General features: G+C 45.9%; 1 protein-coding gene across 12 annotated transcripts in view; it reads left to right on the forward strand.

Moving 5' to 3' along the window:
* LOC130831390 (N-acetyllactosaminide beta-1,6-N-acetylglucosaminyl-transferase-like) overlaps positions 1-23,115 on the forward strand; it is a 135,585-nt gene that overhangs the window by 10,559 nt on the left and 101,911 nt on the right. For 7 of the 12 annotated variants that reach the window (XM_057699448.1, XM_057699450.1, XM_057699452.1 and 4 more), the window contains exon 2: positions 762-821. The exons of 3 other annotated variants lie outside the window; for them this stretch is intronic. The gene's annotated coding sequence lies outside the window, so the exon portion shown is untranslated. Of the gene's footprint in view, positions 1-761; positions 919-11,630; positions 11,816-23,115 lie in introns of those variants that run through there. 2 more of the 12 variants (XM_057699455.1, XM_057699454.1) reach the window with 2 other exon arrangements.

Genomic DNA, 23,115 nt, shown 5'->3' on the forward strand with positions numbered 1-23,115 from the left:
AGAGGGTGGGAGAGGATGTTGGTACAACTATGTAACTTTCTGTTTGCTGCCCGATGCAGTGGTCCCAGGACTAGGGATACGACTGCAGGTGCTGGAAGCAGGGATGATTCTTGAGCAAGAAACTGTACCTATCTCTTTCAGCCTTTGTATCAGAATTCCTAAGGGCCTGAGAGGGTGGATTGTGCGTTCACCCCGTCTAGAAAAGTCGGGGTGACAGTGAATGCTGTTCTGTTGCCTGCACCTGTGTAACCCTACTCTGTACGAATGGGAGGGGACTGAGGGGGAGGCCCTGGCTAGACTAGTACTGCTGCCAGCCATCTGGACCGGCACAGGCCGAAATGAATGTCCCTTCCAAAGCTGAAAAAGTCTGGGTAAAAATAAATGACAAACGGGGAGAAGGAGAAATAACAGCTGAGAGTCAAGGAATGAATAAGTGGGTTATGCAATGAGGGAAATCCAACTTTCTATTCACACCTCAAAAGAGGCTCAGAACAAGAGATTCATATGATCTTTTAGGACAATTTTACCCGACACCTGGAAGGGTAAAGCTCTATTTGCCAAGTCCAGCCCAGCTTTTGGAACCTGAAAATGTCTAATAGCAGCCTTCAAACCTGAGCGGCATCCCGCTGGGGGTCATCCTAGACTTATGGTTAATGACTAAGTCAACTCTAGTCAATGACTAAGTGGGCATGACTACAACCCATGCAGTCAGTAACAGTCAGTCCAGTTCTGACTCTAGTTTTTTGACTCCTATTTTTCAGGATACATTTACTGCAAGGAATTTGGGAACACTACTTCCTTCTGGGACTTCAAACCATGAGGTGTGTGGCTCCTAGTGGACTGATCTCGAATCGGATCCGTGCGTGATCGAATACTTGGAAAGGGCCCTGGTTGTAGTGGACAAAATACACTGGCAAGGTCAGAATGGCCACCATCAAAAAATCTAGGAACAATAAATGCTGGAGAGGGTGTGGAGAAAAGGGAACCCTCCTGCTCTGTTGTTGGGAATGTAAGTTGGTACAGCCACTATGGAAAACAGTTTGGAGGTTCCTTAAAAAACTGAAAATGGAACTACTGTATGACCCAGCAATCCCACTACTGGGCATAGACCCAGAGAAAACCATAATCCAAAAAGACACATGTACCATAGTGTTCACTGCAGCACTATTTACAATAGCCAGGACACGGGAGCAACCTAAATGCCCATCAACAGATGAATGGATAAAGAAGATGTGGCACATATATACAATGGAATATTACTCAGCTATAAAAAGGAATGAAACTGAGTTGTTTGTACTGAGGTGGATGGATCTAGAAACTGTCATACAGAGTGAAGTAAGCCAGAAAGAGAAAAACAAATACCGTATGCTAACGCATATATATGGAATCTAAAAAAAAAATGGTTCTGTTGAACCCAGTGACAGGGCAAGAATAAAGATGCAGATGTAGAGACTGGACTTCAGGACATGGGGTTGGAGTGGGTGCGGGGGAGGCAAAGGGGAAGCTGGGACGAAGTGAGAGAGTAGCATTGACATATATACACTACCAAACGTAAAACAGATAGCTAGTGGGAAGCTGCTGCATAACACAGGGAGATCAACTCGATGATGGGTGATGCCTTAGAGGGCTGGGATAGGGAGGGAGGGAGGAAGTCACAGGAGGGAGGGGATATGGGGATATATGTATAAATACAGCTGTTTCACTTTGGTGTACAGCAAAAACTGGCACAACAGTGTAAAGCAATTATATTCCAATAAAGAGCTTAAAAAAAAATACAGTGGCAACATGTCCAACATGCCACGGCTAAGCATGAACACACGTCACCCTTTTTTTGTGGGTGGAAACGGATTCAGCAGAATAGGGGAAAACAGTGGGTGTCTGATGAGATTAAGGCATAAACCCATGTGGGGGATCCAGAGCCCCTGGGGAACCAGCCCACTCCGAGAACAGGAAGGATGTAGGAGGCTTCGTGGCATACCTAAACTAAATTACACCTACTCGTGACTGCCACTCATCCACCCCTATTATGGGGGACCCGACATTTTGGGGTGCAAGATATGCTTCCCAATCGTACCCATGCCACAGCACACAGTGCAACAGTAGGCATGGTGGATTATGCAACACTGGCCCACAAGACAGAAAAAGACTATAGGGGACATAGGAGCTGGCCTAGGTAGTCTGGGACAGACAGAGTTGGCTTTTAGTGAGGAGTGGCATTCAGAGGAAAAGGACTGATGAACCACAATAGGCGGATTAGAGGGAGTTCTCTTCCAGGAGAAGGGAAAAGATGAAGAGTCAGCCTGGAGAGACAACAAGGCTTTAGCAAAATGGGTCAGGCAGACTCAGCAAACAATGCTGGATCAGCTAGAACCCAGCTTTGGGGAAGCTTCTGAAACCTCACCCAATGGGGCCTCTTGGCTGTTTCAAGTACAAATGGAGGCTGAAGCAGTCACAGGGCGAGGCCCTCAGTCCTCGCTGCCTCCTCCAGCTCCTGGGGCGCACCTCTAGGAGTCTTGCGCCTCCAAATCTACGGACGTCTTCTGGGGGCACTTGTAACTTCCACTGACGTACTGTGACTGCTGTCACCCCTGGAGGAGGTCCACATCAGACATACCCCATGCACAGTTAGTAAGGACAGGAACTCTTCTAGACACCACTGCTGTCCTCCCTGTAGGAGGGTGGAGGGCACTGCCGTGTAACTTCACAGACTGGAAAGCAATCTCAACACAAGCCTGTGCGATGAGGTGGGGTCACTGACTTTTCCCCCAATTAACTAGAATTAACCCCCAAATAACTGAGTCACGGCCAATCACAATGATACCTCTCCTTAATAATATCCAGCCCAAGGGCAGCAGCAGATTCTGTTGTGAAGGCAAAGCAAATGCCTCTGTTATTGTTACTAATTTGTTCTGTAATGAAATGGAACTTAAACCATGACTGTACGGCGATGTGTGTGATTCCGGTATTGCTGGTAAGAGTCAACAACTTCACGTGAATCAGTCTTAGGACTATACTGATATTGACGATCAAAAGTATTGGGCGATTGAGTGAAAGCCTCCCCAGGAAGTGATATCTACGGACAATGACTGCCTGGGAAAGAGCTGGAGCTAAGTCACCATCAGCTGATTTCTATGGTGACTAGCTCTGCACCGGCTCCTCATAAGGTACAAATAGCAGATCGAGGGCAAAAAAAGAATAATTAAATCAGTACATGAATATGAAAATGTTTGCGGTGGCTTTATAGGGCCAATTTATAGGACCCCACCCTTCACGGGCTCCTCCAAATGTTAGACGTAATTGTGTCCGTGCTGTTGTTACATCTGTTCTATGAATGCTACACCAAATGTGACACAGAGCTTCTAAAACTCTTGGAATTCCCTTAGTGATAGGGGTGAGAGGAGCATCTGTGGTTACTCATAATCAGCCCCTTTCTTCCACATCTGAGTCTAGCGCTCTTGGCGGGTCCCGAGATGGCTTCAGAATGAGGGCTGCAGCCACACCAACCAGCCGTGTGATTCAGGGCTGGAGACTGAGTTGTCATCAACGGCCTGGGATTGAATCCGTCATGCCTTCGTGATGGAGCCGCCATAAAAACCCCTCAACAGTGGGATTCAGAGAGCTCGGAACTGGGGAACACACCCTTGTGCCAAGAGGCTGGTGCTCCCAGCGCCACAGGGACAGAAGCTCCTGTGTTTGGGACCCTTGCAGACCTACCCCCGCGAGCCCCTTTATCTGGCCGTTCATTGGGTCCTTTACAATAAGTGGGTAATAGTAAGCAGAGTGTCTTCCAGAGTTTTGTGAGCCATCCTAGCAAATTATCAAACTTGAAGGAAGGGGATCCCCCGACTTTGTAGCCACGTTGGACAGAAGTGCGGGTAACCTGGGGGCCTGATACTCGCAACTTCCCTCTGAACTTGGGGCAATCTTGTGGGACTGAGCCCTTCACCCGTGGAGTCTGAGGCAAACTCTGGGTACGTAACTGTCAGAGTGGAATTGAATTGCAGGGCACCCAGTTGGTGTCCAGAGAACCGGGTAATTTGTTGATGTGAGAAAAAACCTACACATTTTGGTGTCAGAAGTTTTTTTGGTTTTTTTTTGTTTGTTTTTTTAGTTTTTTATAAAACTTTTATTGGAATATAGTTGCTTTACAATGTTCTGTTAGTTTCTACTGTACAGCAAAGTGAATCAGCTATATGTATACATATATCCCCTCTTTTTTGGATTTCCTTCCCATTTAGGTCACCACAGAGCAGTGAGCAGAGTTCCCTGTGCTATACAGTAGGTTCTCATTTGTCATCTATTTTATACATAGTATCAATAGTGTGTGTATGTCAATCCCAATCTCCCAATTCACCCCACCCCACCCTTTCCCCCTTGGTACCCATACGTTTGTTCTCTATGTCTGTGTCTGTATTTCTGTTTTCTAAGTAAAATCATCTATACCAATTTTTTCAGATTCCACATACATGCATTAATATATGATATTCGTTTTTTTCCTTCTGACTTACTTCACTCCGTATGACAGTCTCTAGGTCCAAGCACGTCTCCACAAATGACCCAATTTCATTCCTTTTTATGCCTGAATAATATTTCATTGTATATATGTACCCCATCTTCTTTATCCATTCATCTCTTGATGGACATTTAGGTTGTTTCCATGTCCTGCCTATTGTAAATAGTGCTGCAATGAACATCTGGGTACATGTATCTTTTTGAATTATGGTTTTCCGTGGGTATATGCCCAGTAGTGGGATTGCTGGGTCACATGGTAGTTCTGTTCTTAGTTTCTTAAGGAACCTCCATACTGTTCTCCATAATGGCTGTATCAGTTTACATTCCCACCAACAGTGCAAGAGGGTTCCCTTTTCTCTTGGTGTCAGAAGTTTGTGAGTAAAATCAGCTCAATATAAGATATGTCCTACTACTATAAGATTTCAGAGTAAAAGAGTATTCATATTTTCATTAACTGATGTTGCCAGGACATCCCAAAGAGAATCTTATGTTTTGTATTTTATTCAGCAACGTTCAAGAAAACACTTTTTCTCACTTAGTGAGATTTTGAGTGTCTTGGAAATCACAACATAGTGGCCTTTGGGAAATGTCAGCTCGATTCAGTAATTGTGTTTCTCCTCTGAATCCATCAGCTTGCTAGAACTGGTTTTTCAACCAGGGCCTTTGTAGGCATGGGGAACACGAGGGTAAGTCAGCCAATGGAATCATGTAATAAGGGATTGAAAGAGTTGATGATGTTCTCTAAGGTTTCACAGCCTCCAACATTGACAAATAGACCAGGAAGCCATCATTTCTGGGGAAGCCCCAGCTGAGGCCTACTGATGTTTCTCCCAGCTTCCTGCACTGTGTTGGCGGTGCTAATAACAGCTGCCTTCCACCAAGCGGCTACTGCGTAAGCAATTCGCAATCATCTCATTTGATCCTTAACATTTTGGTATTAGGTAATAGTCTTATCCTCCCTTTAAAGATATGTAGGCTAAAACTCAGATAGTAAACAACCTCTTCAGTGCAAAAGAGCCAGAAAGTGTTGCTGCCTTGTGTAGTTAGGTCCTTCTGTGAATGAGGAAGGGAAGGCCTGCCCCAATAGACGCCTGAGTAGACTATTCAACTGCACCTTATTAGTTGAGAATTCCAAAGGAGGGCAAGTACCAACCCCTATTAGACACTCTGGAAACGAGGTTATCAACATTGCTTGCAGGAAAGATGAGTGAATCAAGTGGGTGGGAAATGAAAATGAATCTCTCCTGGAGAGACCCTTCCTCATAAAACTTCTATGAATTAGTTCCTTATGCCCATTTTGCAGATAATAAGACTGAGGCGCAGAAAGGTTAAGAAACTTCTCTGAGAACACACAGCCAGTAACTGTTAAAGTTGGAGTTTTAACCCAGGTCTGTGGGACTCCAGAGTCTTGTGAGCACCACCACTCCTCTACGGGCCACTGTGCACACTGGGCCATGCATCCTGGTGCATACTGATGGCTCCTGCTCCCCCTGGGCCATGCATCCTGGTGCATACTGATGGCTCCTGCTCCCCCAGGGCACAGCCCTCAATAAACCACAAAGTGGGCAGAGTGTGTTTTGTTTGTCCTCACACTTTATCAACCTCCACATGCCTGCTTCATCTCCCGTGTTACTCGTCGGCTGGCCATAGAAGGAGGCCTGCCCCTGACTGAGCATATCAAAGAGGTTATATTTTAAAGGGATCCTCTCTTCCATCGTCCAATCAAAATTGCCAATCCCTGCTCTCACTCCACACAACCCCTCCACCAGAAAAGTCTCTCGTCTCTATTTTTGAAATAGGTCCAGAAATCGACAACTCCTCGCCACTTCCATCACTACCAGTTTGGTCCAAGCCGCCATCATCTCACACCTGGATTAACACAGTCATCTCCTAACTGGTCTCCTTACTTCTCCGCTTTCAGCCCTTGCTCCTGTGTATTAACAATGTCCTCAGTCACACCAGCAGCATTTCAAACGGTCCACAGCTACACGTGGACAGTGGTTTTCCTGTTGTCCATTATCAAAACAGCAAGCAGATTTGTCCTTTTAAAATCAAGATCAGATCATGTCTGCTCAAGCCCTTCTCCAGCTTGCCTCATAGTAAAAGCCAAATTAACACAAGTTCCTGCTGATCTGGCCCTGCTGCCTCTCCTCCTGGCTCTTCCCTTCTCTTCACCCCTTCCTTTCTCTCCTCACTCCTTTGGTTCCATGTTGCCGTGTACTATAATTTGACTGAGCCAGACACAATCCCACCTCAGGACCTTTGCACGTGCTGCTGTCTCTGCTGTACTGCTTTTTCTCCAGCAGTCTTCAGCGCTCACTTCTGCACCCCATTCAGCTGTCTGCTCAATGGTCACCTTGACTGAGAAGCCCCTTTGACCACTCAAATGGCACGGACCACCCCTCCAGTAACCCTCACACTGTCTATCCCTCCCCCCTGCTTCAATTTTCTCTGTAGCATCTGAAGTATTACACATGCGTTTCTTTATGTGTATATTAGCTCTGTGAGTACAGGAGTTCTGTCTTAGTGTCTGAAGTATTCCCAGAACAAAGAACAGGCAATATCCCCAGCATCTTGGCACATGTTGGGTGCTCAACCAATATTGGCTGAACGCATAGTAAATAGCAAATAAAACTAAAGTCTTAATGGCTATACTGTGCCACTGAACTATCTGCATTTTATTTGAGGCTCAGAAAGGGACACACTTTCATCTGAACAAATGGGTGCTGAACACAAAGAAGTTTCCTTGTAAGTAAGGGAGATGTGTTTGGTGGAGAGGCCTTCCATATACCCTCATATCATAGCATGGCAGAGAAATTCTGCTCTTGCTACCTTCCAGCTGGGCTCTGGGTGTGAATCAGGGATGGAACCCTGGATCTAACATCACTGTCTGACAGAACTTTCTATGATGATGGAAATGTTTTATATGCACTTTCCCATAGAGCGGCACAAACCACAAAAGTGTGGCTGTTGAGCACTTGCTACGCCATCAATTCTATTTAATTTCAACAGCTCAGGGGGCTGAGTCCAGATGACCAGGGTCATCTGAAAAATAGAGCCAGGGAGCTCCCTGCAGGCTTCATGACAGCCCTGCCCAGCCCCCACCCAGAGGGTATGGACCAGCCCAATGACCTTTTACCCTGCAGCTCCCACCAGCTTCTAAGAGGACCTGAGACAACGTGTTTCCCTAACTAACTAGTTCTCTAAGGCCCAGATCGATTTCTATAAGTTCAGTGTCTATTCCCCAAAAGTCCCATGACCCCATGAGACAGCATCTTCTCTCTCTTGTCAAGAAGAGGAAACTGACTCACAGTGTAACCGTCATGAACCGAGGCCTCAAAATGATTCTCAGACTATGTGAGGCTGGGCTTAGCTACGCACCAACCCTCACCCCCTCAGCAGGTGCGCAGGGCTGTTACCTAAATACAAACCTGTTAGAACCTGAGCATCATTCTAATAGCTCTAACCATAAATGCCAGATGGAGTAGATACCAGCATTATTCCATTTCACAAGATAAGAAACTCAGGTACAGACAGGTCAGGTTTGCCAAGATGACACACCTTGTGGGAAATGATCAATGTTTTAAGATGCTGCATGTGGGAGAGGTTTGTTATGCAGCAAAAGCTAACCAATGTCAGAGCTTCCTGGCAAGACCTTCTGGCATCCCAGCTACCGCAGGATGACACGTTGGCCAAAGATGGCACAGCAGGTAAACGGTGAAGTGAGGATTGAAGCCTGGGAGTCTGATGGCAGAGCCACTAACCATGGCTGTATCAGCTGAGGTTCTTGGTGGCCGGCAACAGAGAACAACGCTCGCTAACACAGGCAGAGAAAGGATTCCCAACAGTAGGCTATGGGAAGCTCACAGATTCGATGGGCATTCTGAAGGTCCAGGCTTCACACTAGACAAGGCCCAAGGGAGGCCAGGCAACAGCGGTCATGGCCAAGGTCACGATACAGACAGGATTAGGTAAGGGCATTGGCCCAGCACCCTACCGCTGCTGCTGTGAGTGATTTCTGAATGGTCTTATCACCTTCACATCACTCCCTAAGGATTCACATCACTCAGCTGGAGCATCTAAATGGCAGGGCTCAGATCACTTGCTTGGACTCTGGCTGACACCATGGGAGTTAGAAGATCTCCCCATTTTGGTTTCCGTAATGGGTGCAGGGCACTGAGTCCTGTCAATGCCACAGAGGGTTTGCACAACCAGAAAGAAGTTTGCCCCAGATGGCCAGAGCATCCAATAAATTCCTAGTGCATCGGCTTTCCTGAATTGCTCTTGTATTTTTAATGTACCCAAAAGAGAATCCTGAGCGTGCAGCTGTAATCAGGTTCCAATGTCTGAGGGCATGAGCCCAGGTGGAGGGTAGATCTAGGTGGGAGGCAGTGGGGAGAGAGGTGGGCGCCCCTGATTGATGGGGAAACAAGCACACTGTAAAAGTGCCCTCTTTGGAGTCCGATTCTTTCTTTCTTTCTTTCTTTCTTTCTTTCTTTCTTTCTTTCTTTCTTTCTTTCTTTCTTTCTTTCTTTCTCTTTCTTTCTTTCTCTTTCTTTCTTTCTTTCTTTCTTTCTTTCTTTCTTTCTTTCTTTCTTTTCTTTCTTTCTTTCTTTCTTTCTTTCTACCTTTCTACCTTTCTACCTTTCTTTCTTTCTTTCTTTCCTTCTTTCTTTCTTTCTTTCCTTCCTTCCTTCCTTCCTTCCTTCTTTCTTTCTTTCTTTCTTTCTTTCTTTCTTTCTTTCTTTCTTTCTTTCTTTCTTTCTCTTTCTTTCTTCTTTCTTTCTTTCTTTCTTTCTTTCTTTCTTTCTTTCTTTCTTTCTTTCTTTCTACCTTTCTTTCTTTCTTTTCCTTTTTTTTTTGCCACACCGCACAGCATGCAGAAGTTCCCCAACCAGGGATCAAACCCGCGCCCCCTGCAGTGGAAGCTCGAAGTCTTAACCACTGGACCGCCAGGGAAGCCCCAGGAGTCCCTTCTTGTTGGCTCTTAACTTTGCCCCTGATGTTTCCACTGGCTCCTGAAGAAACAGGTGCTGGGCACGCGCACAGTGTCGTATATCTTTGAGTGATAGGCTGAACCACTGCTCTTGCAACATGCCGTGCAAGTGATGGTAGGAAAGGTAATAGCACCGCCTGCCGCCTTCGCTTGGAGACCCTGACCCACTGAAAAGCCCGGGCCTCTGAGGTGTGCAGAGCACTGCCCGTCTTTGGTAGCCTTTCCTACCTGCCCGTGCTGCAGGCTCCTGGTGGAACTCCCGGCCGAGCTCACACTTCAGTTCCCTTTGCTGAGAAAACCCCCTCAGTGCCGGGAGAGCAATGGTTCTGAGCAAGGGAAAGGCAGTTTTTTTCCCCACCACCTACCTCACTCTGTTGGCCCATGTCTCAAGAGTACCTGTTTAGATTTGGGGCAAAACAGGGGGTAAGGGGCCATTGTTTTCACACCCCACAATTTCTATACCCCATTCTCTCGAGGAAGAGGGTCAGATGTTTATCTGTTTGCTTTTTTTATTTGATAAAAAAATAGATTTAGAATCTGAGTGAATCTGGGCCTTACAATCACTATCAAGCAGAGGTCCCTTTCGTTTGTTTGTTTGTAATTGAAATACACTTGGCACATAACACTGTGTAAGTTGAAGGTGCACGATGTTAAGGTGATTCAGTACATTTCTCTATTGCAACGTGCCCACATTGGGCACTGGCTAACACCTCTGTCCCATCCATGATGGTTCAACACATGAATCTGGGGGGAATGCAGTTTCATCCATAACAGTCTTTCTCCAAGAAATGATGAAGCTAAGACGGAGAGAGGGTGCACCCCTTGCCCAAAGTCACAGTGAAGACATACAAGAACAAGGATATGAAGCTACATGTGTTTGTCCTCAATGCCTGCCCTCTTAGCCAGCACACCACACCGCCTCGGATGTCCGGGCAGAGGGGTTGGGATGGGCACACGCTGCCTGGGGCTGTGGTTTTGTGGGAAGGGGGTGCTGTCCCACCTAGAAGCTTGTGCAGGGCGGGTGCTCTCTCTGTAAGTTATTTTTTTCAAAATAAATTTGTTTATTTATTTATTGGTTGTGTTGAGTCTTCGTTGCTGCGCATGGGCTTTCTCTAGTTGCGGCGAGCGGAGGTTACTATTCTTTGTGGTACACGGGCTTCTCATTACAGTGGCTTCTCTTGTTACACAGCACGGGCTCTAGGCGTGCAGGCTTCAGTAGTTGTGGCACATGGGCTCAATAGCTGTGGCTCGCGGGCTCTAGTACACAGACTCAGTAGTTGTGGTGCACGGGCTTAGTTGTTCCACGGCATGTGGGATCTTCCTGGACCAGGGGTCGAACCTGTGCCCCCTGCATTGGCAGGCAGATTCTTAACCCCTGCTCCGCCAGGGAAGTCCTCTCTGTAAGTTCTTAATGATGCCAACTGTAAGCACGGATTGCTGTTCACCTGTGGACACGTGTCAGGAAGAGAAGGCAGCAGGGCCCTGGCAGGGCACGACTGGCCGAGGTAGGCACAGAGCCCAAGCTTTCCAGTGTTTAGTAATCCACCAGGAGTTCATCCGCAAGTGTCTTGGTGTATCAGCAGAATGGAAGATGTGTCTAAGTGAATATTTCTATCCAATCTTTCTAGACCCAATGGCCCCAAGTTTCTTGTGGGGATGTCCCCAACCACTGGGGTTTCCACGGCAGCCCTCTGTCCAGGCACGCCCCCTTGGTTGCTACTTACCCAACGTCCTCTGCTTTGCTCACCTGGGTTGTCCTGGAGACATTTCCTAAGGAGGGGCTCTGGGCTGGAAGTGTGCCCGTGTGAGACGAACACAGGAGCGAATGAAGAATTTTAGAAATCAGACAAACATGTTTGCCGAAAGCTTTTGAAGGACTGCAGAAAGTAATTCAAAGAGACCGCATGACATGAGCTCTGATGTCCTAGGCTAATGATTTCCAGCGGCACGCTCAGTGCAGAGTAGCGGTAAGGAGAGTGGATGCTGTCGCCGGTCGGCCTGGGTTTGATTTTTATTTATTTATTTATTTATTTATTTTGGTGTGGGCCCTTTTTAAAGTCTTTACTGAATTTGTTACAATATTGCTTCTGTTTTATGTTTTGGTTTTTGGCCCCGAGGCGTGTGGGATCTTAGCTCCCTGACCAGGGATTGAACCCACACCCCCTGCATTGGAAGGCAAAATCTTAACCACTGGACCACCAGGGAAGTCCCCTGCCTGGGTTTGAATCGCAGTGTCACTGCTGCCACCACCATGTGACCTCAGCAAGTCACTTAACATCTCTGTGCGTCAGTTTCCTCTTCTGCAAAGTAAGTAGCAGGAAAGCATCTAATTCACGGTGGGGTTGTGAAGAAGTGAGTGCACATCTGTAAAGCACTTAGACTAGGGTTAGGCCAGCACGTGAAAAGGTCTGTGTATTACCCACTACTGTACTGTTTTTATTTTTTACTATGAGTCCTTCAGATAGGGCTGCCATACTCACTGTGTGGCTGTCCTGAAGTGCCTCTGACACAGGCTTTGGCCCAGGAGTGCTAGGTGCCCAGCGATGCCAGGACAGTTTGTCAATAACCACAGCCACAGTGACAGCTGTGTGGCAGGCACCGTGTACCATGCTTTTCACGTGCATCCAGCAGCCTCGCAGGATGGTCATTTAATCCCTGTTTCCCAGGCCTTCCCTGGTGGCACAGTGGTTAAGAATCCACCTGCCAATGCAGGGGACACGGGTTCGAGCCCTGGCCCGGAAAGATTCCCCCATGCCACAGAGTAACTAAGCCTGTGTGCCACAACTACTGAGCCCACATGCTGCAACTACTGAGCCTGCGCTCTAGAACCTGCGAGCCAGAACTATTGAGTCCACAGGGCGCAACTACTGAAGCCCTCGGGCCTAGAGCCCATGCTCCACAACAAGAGAAGCCACGGCAATAAGAAGCCCGTACAGCGCAACAAAGAGTACCCCCCCTCTCCGCAAATACAGAAAGCCCGTATGCAGCAACGAAGACCCAACGCAGCCAATAAATAAAATAAATAAATAAAATTTTAATCCCTGTTTCCCAGAAAAAAGGACTGAAGCCCAGAGAGGAAAGAATGTCTTGCCCAAGGCCACATCATCAGAAGGTAGAGTCAGAATTCTCATCAGAATTGTCTGAAAGATCATACAATTTTACTGTCTTAGGCTAACTTCTTATGTAAAATCATTTAATTTCAAGATGAAGGTAATAATTGTATTCACGTCTTCCCCAACATCCAGTATGTGCAGGACATGGGGGCGGCTTTACATGCAATTATACGATTCCTACCAGAACCCTCTGAAGGACTAACGATGATTATTCCCGCTTTATAGAGTGTGATGGTTAATTTCAGGGGTCAGCATGGCTAGGCTCTGGTGCCCAGTTACTGGATCAAACCCAGTTTAGATGTTGCTGTGAAAGGATTTATAGATGGAATTGACTACTGAGGTAACTAAATCAAGTGACTTTGCTTCATGGAGATTATCCTTCATATTGTGGGCGGGCTGCTTCCACTCAGCTGAAGGTGTTAAGAGTAGAGACTGAGGTTTCCAAAAGAAGCACTTCTGCCTCAAGACAGTGGCACAAAAACCCCTCTGAGTTTCCCACCTGCTGCCCTGGAGGAATTCAGACTTAAGACTGCAGTACAACTTTTAGCTGAATTTCATATCAACTCTCAGCTGTGTCTTCAGCCTGACTGTCTGCCCTACAGATTGCAGACGTGCTAACCTCCACAATTATGTGAGCCAATTCCTTAAAATAAATCAATCTCTCAATACCAATCTATCAAGAGAGACAGAGACAGAGAAAAGAGAGAGAGAGAGATACCCTATTGGTTCTGTTTCTCTGGAGAACACTTACTGATACACAGAGTAAGTGAAAACTAAAGATATTAACAATTTGTTCCTAAGAACACAGCTTATGAGGGCCAAAGAAGGGATTGAAACCCAGGTCTGGGGACTTCTCTGGTGGCAGTGGCACAGCAGTTAAGAATCCGCCTGCCAATACAGGGTACATGAGTTCAATCCCTGCTCCAGGAAGATCCCACATGCTGCAGAGCAACTAAGTCCATGCACCACAACTACTGAGCCTGTGTGTTGTGTAATACAACTACTGAAGCCTGTGTGCCTAGAACCTGTGCTCCACAACAAGAGAAGCCACCACAATGAGGAGCCCACACACCACAATGAAGAGCAGCCCCTGCTCACCGCAACTAGAGAAAGCCCGTGCGCAGCAACGAAGACCCAACACAGTCAACAAATAAATAAATACATGTATTTCTTAAAAAAAAATTTAAAAAGTAAACCCAGGTCTGTCTGTTCCCTGCTGCCCAGTTCTGAATAAGTCCTGCAAGGGATAATGAGACAGCTAGACAATCATCCCTGGCTCAGAGCTTCCAAGGACCACAGCACCTGGGAACTGACTTTAGGTAGCAGTGAGAATGGCTCTTCTGGGCACTAATTAACAATTAGTTATTAGTTAAGTAACACAGATAAAAGCAGACCTGTGACTTGTACACACTATCGGTATGCCATCTCCCCATCATCGCCAAAGCAAAGTCGAAGGGCTTGTTCCTAATTCTCCCACAGATTCACCCTCCAGGGAGTGATGTGCCCACTATTTTCCTTTCAAGAACGCTCTCAAAGCAAGACCCAGATGAAATAAAACATTGGAGATTGTACTCATGGAGTACAAATCAGAGCAGGCTTCCCTAGTTGCCCAATGGGATTCGGGGAACAGTGACGCGCTCCCCCCCTTTCCTGCCAGGCACTCACTGGGCTGCGAGAGAAACTGGAATCCTTCTTACCCTGTTTACAAAAATAGGCACTTCCCTCTGACTAGCCGGTTTTTCCACGCAGCTCCCGAGGTTTCCAGCCCTCGAGAGGCTCAGGCCGCAGAAGCCCTGGGTTCAGAGTCAGGCTCCAGCACCTTTATCATCACGAATGTCAGCAGGGCTCGTTTTTGACCTGAGATGGAAAATAGTTATGGAAAATAGTAATTATGGAAAATAACTACTTCCAGAAATAAAAACAACAGAGAATAGGCCTGATGAGCCTTTAAGAGCCCTTGGTAACACTTCTTTCCCAAGTCACTGATTTTTCTAAAAAATATTTATTTATTTATTTATTTATTGGCTGTGTTGGGTCTTCGTTGCTACACACAGGCTTTCTCTAGTTTCAGCGAGCAGGGGCTACTCTTCATCACGGTGCACGGCCTCCTCATCCCCGTGGCTACTTTTGTTGCGGAGCACGGGCTCTAGGCACATAAGCTTCAGTAGTTGTGGCACACAGGCTCAATAATTGTGGCTCACGGGCTCAGTAGTTGTGGTGCATGGGCTTAGTTGCTCTGCAGCATGCGGGATCTTCCTGGGACAGGGTTCGAACCCGTGTCCCCTGCATTGGCAGGCGGAGTCTTAACCACGGTGCCCCCTAGGAAACCCCAAGTCACTGATTTTGATCCGAAGAGAGAGGGCAAGCCAGGATTTGTGGGGGGCCACCCAGACCCAAGAGGTGGGCGACAGAGTCTCAGGAATTTTAAGACAGAGAAATGTAAGTGACCGCATTTTTCTCAAAGCAAGGTTAAAACCAGGGCAAGATCAAACTTGCTCGAGCATTCTTCCCAGTAACTGTGTCTGCACCGCCAGCAGACAATCATCAGTTCTGGACAACAGGCACCGAGAGCTGGGGCGGGGCGTTCACGCTTCAGGAAGGTACCCCCTCTCTGCTCCCTCGGGGCTCTCAAGGGACCAGGGTCCAATGCTCCTGGATCAGCCTGCAGACCACCACGAAATCCCTTAGCTAGCTGATTAGAATTACTTCTCGGGACGGCGTTCTAGACTAAGACTGAGACCATGGTGCCAGCTCCAGAGCTACCCAAGACCAGCTTGTCTCCACGTTAATGAAGGATGGTTGCTTTACTCCATAGCTAGCCTCAGTGTTGAAGAGAGATGGGGTTCTGGAAAATTCTGAGATTGTACCACTAAGGCCTGGGGGGAGGGTTACCCAGGAAGGGAAGATGAAGGAGTGAGTGTGCCCAGAGATAAACCTATGAGGGGTGTGTGTGCATGTGTGTCTGTCTGTCTGTCTCTCAGCTAGGCTCCTCTGAGTTCAGAATCTTGCTCAAATTTACACAGTAAATACAGGAACCAGAACTCTGCTCTTCTAACCAGAGCAGCAACCCAGTAATAGGATAGTATGTGTGTGTGTGCGCACGCGTGCACTTTATCCCAAACTTTTCTGGAATGTTATCAAATCGGATTATCAATGGATGCCACAATTAATGAAATAACACTTACCCTTATTCTCTTTACGGACACAGAGGACCTGAGGTCAATTTTCCACTTAGCGGCAGGTTAAAGCTGTCAATGGTTAAGCTCCCCTAACAGTGTCAAACTTAAGCCAGTTGGCACTTTAGAGACTCCGGGCTCACACTGGCAAGGTGGCTGCAGGATGGGAGGCTCCAACAGCAATGCTGGGGTGGTCTGAAAGCCAGGCTGCACCCCCGCACCCCTAAGTGTTTCTTCCTGCGCAAGAAGTGTCCAAGCTCAGCTTTTGCTTGCATAAGAGCTGCTGATTCGATTTTTAAAATACATTTTATTTTGGAATAATTTCAAATGTACAGAAAATTTGCAAAGCTGTGACAGAGAGTTCCTACATGCCTACTATCGGTTTCCATTTCTCCTAATGGTATCCTCTCTTGTTACCTTTGTGGTACATTTGTCAAAGCTTAGATATTGACATCAACACATTACTAATAACTAAACTCCAGACTTTATTCGGATTTCACCAGTTTTTTCCATTAATCTCTTTTTTTGTTCCAGGATCCAGCTCATGGGACCTCATTCACTTAGTTGTCCTGTATCCCTAGCAGCCTCTGGTCTATGACAGTTTCTGTCTTGCCATGCTTTTCATGACCTTGACAGTTTTGAGGAGGACTGGCCAGGTGTTTTCTAGAATGGGTCTTATTTAGGGTGTGTCTGATGTATTTTCTCACGTTCATAATGTGATTATGAGTTTGGAGGGGAGAATACCACAGAGGTGACATGCCCTTCTCATCACATCCTATCAGGGGGTCTCCGACATCCACAAGATACCATTGAGGTATTAACATTGATCACTTGGTCAAGGTCAGATGTTTGCCAGATTTCTCCACAATAAAGGAACGATTTTGCCCTTTCCATATGCTATTGTTTGGCAGTGAGTTACTAGTTACTAAGGCCAGCCTAGTCTCAGCAGTGGGGGAATTACTCTACCTCTTGAGGCAGGAGTAATTGGATTTGTTTTTTTGAGAACTGGGGATCACTCTGCTGTATCCCACCCTGTTGATAATTTGCTGTTTCTTTATATTATATGAGGGAGAATGTGTCTATCATCTTGTAGCTGACTTAGGGATTAAATCAGGGATATGGGACTTAGGGGAGAACAGGAAATAGACTGATGAACAAAGTGGATGGTGAGGCAGGTGACATGAAGCTTATGCTCATGTATGAAATCACTGTGGGACATGGTCTGAATTCAAGCTGTTTCACCTGAAAAACTTGGAATGATAATATCTTCTTGAGTAATTGTGAGAATTAAGTTGTACAAAGAACTCGGAAGTACTGAGCACAATGTTTGGTATACAGCAGTGGTCCCCAACCTCTTTGGCACCAGGGACCAGTTTCACGGAAGACAATTTTTCCATGGACCAGGGGTGGGGACGGTGGGGAGGGGAGGTGGATGGTTCAGGCAGTATTGCGAGCGATGGGGCATGATGGGGGGCGGCAGATGAAGCGTCGCTTGCTGGCCAGCCGCTCACCTCCTGCTGTGCGGCCGGATTCCTAACAGGCCGTGGACCACTATGGGTCTGCGGCCAGGGGTTGGGGACCCCTGGCATACAGTAGATACTCAATAAATGTTCGTTGCCTTTCTTCAGAAAAAAAAACTACATAGTGTAGTGGCCAGGAGCTTGGATCCTGGCTGTAAACTGCCTGCTTTTGATACTTGGTTCTCTTGCTTCAAGCTGTGTGACCTTGGGCTGGTTACTTAACCTCTCAGTGCCTCAGCTTTTACTTGGGCAAAAGGGTGATAATAATAGTATCCTTCTGGGGGCAGAGAAAAGGGAACCCTCCTATACTGTTGGTGGGAATGTAAATTCGTGCAGCCACTATGGAGAACAGTGTGGAGGTACCTTAAAAAACTAAAAATAGAGCTACCATACGATCCAGCAATCCCACTCCTGAGCATATATCTGGAAAAGACAAAAACTTTAATTTGAAAAGATCCATGCACCCCAATGTTCATAGTAGCTCTATCATCAACAGCCAAGACATGGAAACAACCTAAATGTCCATCAACAAATGAATGGATGAAGAAGATGTGGTGTATATATATTCATATATATATACATATATGTGAATATTACTCAGCCATAAAAAAATAAAGTATAGCCATTTGCAGCAAGAGGAATGGACCTAGAGATTATCATACTAAGTGAAGTAAGTCAGACAGAGAAAGACAGTTATCGTGACACTGCTCGTATGTGGAATCTAAAATATGACACAAATGAATTTATTTACAAAGCAAAAATAGACTCGCAGACATAGAGAAAAAACTTATGGTTACCAAAAGGGAACAGAGGGAGGGATAAATTAGGAGCATGGGATTAACAGATACACACTACTATATATGAAATAGATAAACAACAAGGGCCTACTGTAGAGCACAGGGAACTATATCCAACATCTAGTAATAACCTATAATGGAAAAGAATCTGAAAAAGAATATATATATGTATATATACTTGTATATTTATAAAACTGAATCCCTTTGCTGTACATCTGAAACTAACACAACATCGTAAATCAACTATGCTTCAATTAAAAACAAAATAATATTCCTCTCATGAGGTTGACATGAGTTTTAAGTGATTTATTGTATGCAAAGGGCACAGGACTGTGTCTGGCACATTTGCAAATATTCCGTGTCATTCAATACATTCATAGCTTGGGCATCAGGAGAAAAATACAATATGCATTATTTTCATATTTAATCATTCCACAGATTCCTCTATCCCATTTTTTCTCTGTCAGATTCCCCCTCAGCATTATGAAGTATCATTGAGATACAATAAACTGTCCACACGTGTACAATGGAACAATTTTAACATATTACTATATCTGTAAAACCATCAGTATAATCAAAATACCGATCACATCCATTAGACCCCAAAGTTTTCTTCTGTCTCTTTGTAATTCCTCTCTTTTTTGCCTCCCACTCCTGGGATACCACTGATCTGCTCTCTATTACTATAGATTAGTTGACGTTTTCCAGGTATTTATATTAATGGAATCATATAGTAAGTTCTTTCTTTTGGGAGGTGTGGCTTCTTTCCGCATGAATATTTTGAGATGCGGCCATATTGTCGCTTGTAGCAATGGTTCATTCTTCTATCCTGAGAAGTATTCCGTGATATGGCTATACTCCCATTTTTAATCCATTCCTCTGTTAATGAACATTTGTATTATTTTATTATTTATTAGTTTACAATTATCATGTTTCACTATTGCAAATAAAGATGCCCTGAACAGCCCACCCACAACTATGTATGAATACATGCTCTGATTGCTTTTGAGTAAACACAGTTGATGCACATTATTCACTGATTCTGCATTTGCCAATTCATCCACTTTCTAAAATTTGTAGTCCCAGAATCAATCCTTGCGGTCCTTGGCCCACATGTGCAGAGCTGCAAAAAAAAACCTGAGTCGCCAGACTTGTACGTTCCCACCTAAGGTTGAACAAGATGATACTCTGCCTTCTTGATTCTGCTCTGAAGCAAACGAGCTGAGAATGGAGACTGGGGGTGGGGGTGGGGGTGCTCCGTGCCAGCAAAGAACTCCCGCTCTGGGGCCAGTCGGATGGGCTTGACTTCCGGCTCAGGCTCCTGTCAGTGGGGTGGCCTCAGACAAGTCACCTAGCATGACAGAACTTCGATGGGTGGGTTTTGATTCCCAAGACCCTCACCAACTGGGCTGGGACTCTGACCCTAGGAGTCCTTCCTTCTGTTATCATGGAAGGTGCTGTGTTGGCCTTTCTCTTGCTGATTACGTATTGTATTGATAGTAGTGGTTACCAGGGATGGGGGCGGGTGGGGTAGGGGGTAAGGGAGCCGACAGTCAATGGGGAGAGAATTATCTTCATTATGCAAGGCAAGAAAGTTCTGGAGCTCTGCTAATGATATGCATGCATTTAACACTACTGCACGCTGCAAGGTGGTTATGGTGGCAACTCTTATGTTATATGCTTGTAAGCCACAATAATAATTAAAAAAAAAAAAATGCTTCAGCAAGGCTTCAGTGCCAGTGAATAGGGGTAGAATTTGAATTTTCCAGGTTTCAGATGTCGGTATCGGGGGGGCCAGAAGGGGATTCTGTGTTCAGTTTTCCTGTGTCAGCATGTGCCCCGGATGAAAGGCTACTCTTCCATTCTGCTAATTTGACAGAAATGCAAGAATGTGTCAAATACGGAAGGAGGTGGGGGGGAGGGGTTGCGGAGAAGGGTGAAAAGCTCAGCAATGGCTTTCCTCGTGGGGACCATGGCTAAGTGCTTGGAAATACGCTGAACGGTTGGGTTAACTCTTGTTTTTATGAGAAATAATCTACTTACAGAAGATAACTAAGGCTTTAGAGGACATTCATAAGTATAAATGTTATTAGAATTAGATGCCCTTAAGAGGAATTTTGAATAAACCTCTCAGTTTTGGTCGCAAAGTTTCCAAAGTTATCTTTGTTTTGCTTTGGCTGTATTTACCTGCTCCTGCTAAGATTAGCCTGAAGAAGTATCACCCCATGCTTCAAAGTGCAAATACATTTTCAGCCTCTTTTAAAAGCACAAATATTATCTTTAGCTTAGGTTTCTAAGGGTAGAAACTGAATTGAAGACCAATCTCATGTAGTTAAGATAATCTTCTTTCATTTATCCTTCAGTTGAATGGTGAGTTAGGCCTATAGCAGCACCTCTAAAATGCTGTTTCCTGAAAACCTTAAGGAAGGGAAGGAAACGTTTTTGGAAGCAGGGCATTGCGCTGGGTCAGCCCTGACCAGCCGCCCCTCCCGGCCGTGGCGCTCACAGCTGTATAACTTAAAGCAAACTGCTTTCCTTCTCTGAATGTCATCCTGTTTTCCTCTGCAAAATGACAGTAGGTGACGAGATGACCTCTAAGCGTCTTCCCAGTTTTGTCACTGGACTCTTCTCTTATGTGACCATTTAACGTTCCTGGAAAAAAAGAAGAATCAAAAATTTGTACTCAAATTACATGAGAAGAATTAAAATGAAATGACTTGATGTTGATGAGAGGGTACCTAGGACATTGGGGAAATTTTGATGTTTAAGGCTAATGTCTAAATCTGCAAATGAATAATAGAAGTGGTGGCACATAACCCCTGGTGCATCTTACTGCCTTCGTATTCTCTCCGGGCTGCTTAGCCGTACCTGCCAGAACATCCCAAAGAATCCCTAAGAGTACCCCGTGCTCCAGACCTTGCTTGCTTTCCTTCCATCTAATCTAAGCTGTCTCTGGTACTATTTTTTCAGCACCTCTGTTAAATGTCCTTTTTTCCAATGATATTTTTCCCCCATGCACGTGGCACGTGGGATCTTAGTTCCCAGACCAGGGATCGAATGCATGCCCCCTGCAGTGGAAGCGCAGAGTCCTAACCACTGGACCAGCAGGGAAGTCCCCCAAAGACGTAATGAGATGTATAGAAGTTATTGCTATGTCGTTTTTCTTGCATAACTCACTGAAACAACTTGCTTCCTTATGAGACGTCTTAAATGTCCTTGCAGAACCCGTGGCTAGCTGGTGAGGTTGGGAACTTGAGATCTTGCAGATGTTTCACCATTGTTCAAATGCCATGTGGAGCATTCTTCCTTATGTTTTCAAAGACATGTTCTTCCCTCAAAGTTGCCCCCGGTCTAGTGGGGAATAAAATGCCGTAATGGCACTTTATATAAAAATTACAAAATTTTCTATAAAAATTCTCCCTTCCCGTCATGCACAAGATTTTCCACCCTGTCAGGCTATGCTGTCCAGGCCCACTGTGTGGCAGCACCACATTTTGCCAAAGTTTGAGCCACAATGGAGTCAGGCCAAGCTCCGTGCTCTGAATTTCCAGTTCACTAGCAGCGCAGGTGAGACTCTAAAAGTGACCGTGTGCCGATAACAATAGCTAGCATTTCAGTAGATTTTCTATTGTCAAAGTGTGTGCAAATCGCAACTCCACCTATTAATGATATTCATCCACCAAACAACCTTACTGGTATTAGCTTTATTTGACAGATGACAAAACTGAAACAGAAAGGTAAAGCTACTTGCCCAAGGTCACACAGCAAAACCAGAATCTAAACCCACACCCACTTTAAGTCTCTCGTTAAACCCCATGCTCTGCTACCAAATAGGATGTCATTCTAGCATTCACGAGGAAATCTAGAAAATACAGGAAAAAGTTGTAAAGATGTACCCAGTCCACAATAGTCACCTTGGTGTGAAAATAAACAGTTTGCAGAGACATCACTAATTACAGGGGAGGGATTAGGAAACCTCTTCTGTCAAGAGGCCAAGTAGGGACTTCCTAGGTGGTGCAGTGGGCAAGGATCTGCCTGCCACTGCAGGGGACACGGGCTCGATCCCTGCTCCAGGAAGATCCCACGTGCTGAGGAGCAACTAAGGCCGTGTGCCACAACTACTGAGCCTGAGCTCTAGAGCCCACGAGCCACAGCTATTGAGCCCCTGTGCCGCAACTACTGAAGCCCACGCACCTAGAGCCCGTGCTCCGCAACAGGAGAAGCCACTGCAGTGAGAAGCCCACACACTGCAACGAAGAGTAGCCCCTGCTCACTGCAACTACAGAAAGCCCATATGCAGCTGCAAAGACCCAATGCAGCCAATAAAGAAATTAATAAATTTATTTTAAAAAAAAGGAGGCAGAGTAAATATTCTAGTCTTGGGTGGCCAGATAGTTTCTTTTACAGCTGGTCAGCTCTGCCATTGCCGTGGGAAAGGGGCGTAGACACTCTGTAAACAGATGGCTGTGCCACACTGGCACTGTATTTATGGACACTGAAATTTGAATTTCATGTGTCATGAAATATTTTTTTCTTCAAATTTTCTTTCAGCCATTCAAAAATTCTTCTTTTTTTTTAAACTAGCTGAACAATTTTATTTATTAATTTATTTTGCCTGCACCGGGTCTTAGTTGCGGCATGCATGTGGGATCCAGTTCCCGACCAGAGACCAAACCCAGGCCCCCCGCATTGGGAGCGTGGAGTCTTACCCACTGGCCCACCAGGGAAGTCGCAACGTACAACAATTCTTAGCTCACCGGCTGTACAAAAGCATGTGGCAGGGGACTGTGTTTTTGCCCACCCCTGGTATAGCGGAAGAGGAGTGGCTAGACTTGATTTAATGATGGCCGCCTACCATCCGCGAGGGGCCAAAAACCCAGTGATCAGTAGACAGAAATCATCCTCCACAGGCTAGTGGTGAGGCAAACAGACAAGCAAATAGAGGGACACCGGGTCCTAGTAGAACAGGTGGAAGGGCTCTTAACCCAGACTTGGGAGGGC

Source organism: Hippopotamus amphibius, chromosome 11, assembly GCF_030028045.1.
Source record: "Hippopotamus amphibius kiboko isolate mHipAmp2 chromosome 11, mHipAmp2.hap2, whole genome shotgun sequence".
Lineage (NCBI taxonomy): Eukaryota > Metazoa > Chordata > Mammalia > Artiodactyla > Hippopotamidae > Hippopotamus > Hippopotamus amphibius.